We start from the raw sequence: 721 nt of genomic DNA, 5'->3' as shown, positions 1-721 counted from the left end.
TTAATGTTTTTATCTTTGATTCTAATCATTTGTTTCTGTTTTCTACTTGTACTTTTTGTGAAGCACATTGAACTGCATCTGTATATGAAATGCGTTATACAAATAAATTTGTCATGTCTTGCCTTGCCTAAAGTGAAGGCTTAGCTCCTTTGGCCTGCATGGTCTCTGTTTGGGTCTTTAGTTCCCTCTACAGATGGGCCCATCAGCCCATTCACTCTGTGCTGAAAACACCGAACTCTGTCATCATAACTATATTGCTATACAGTCTTACTGTACCTACCTATTATTTATTTATTTATTTATTTATTTATTTATTTATTATTACCTTATTACTTACCTAATTGATTTGGTTCTGGAGACTTGGCCATTACCATTTTAGTGACAACAAGGTTATGACAGAGGCTGTGCTCAAAGGACACAGATGTGTTTGCTTGCATTTTGCGTATGAGTTCTTGCAGGATATTGAGTGATTACTGAGAGAGAATGACAACCGTGGAGAGAGGAAAGTTGTGTTGTGCCTTTTGAGAGAGAATGGCCTGAGGGAAGATGTCTCACTCAGAGTCGGGAGACTATTGATTAGTTACAGCAGTGATCATTGACTGCCATTCTCTGAGGACAAGCCTGTGGTGGGTGAAAAATAACATCTCACAGCACCCTGCTGGGACATAACAATAGACCCCTCAGTAGAGGTCCTGCCAGGGGGGCAAGAGCAGGAATGCTA

The sequence above is a fragment of the Engraulis encrasicolus genome, chromosome 15, assembly GCF_034702125.1.
Source record: "Engraulis encrasicolus isolate BLACKSEA-1 chromosome 15, IST_EnEncr_1.0, whole genome shotgun sequence".
Classification (NCBI taxonomy): domain Eukaryota; kingdom Metazoa; phylum Chordata; class Actinopteri; order Clupeiformes; family Engraulidae; genus Engraulis; species Engraulis encrasicolus.
This window is presented reverse-complemented; position numbering follows the sequence as displayed.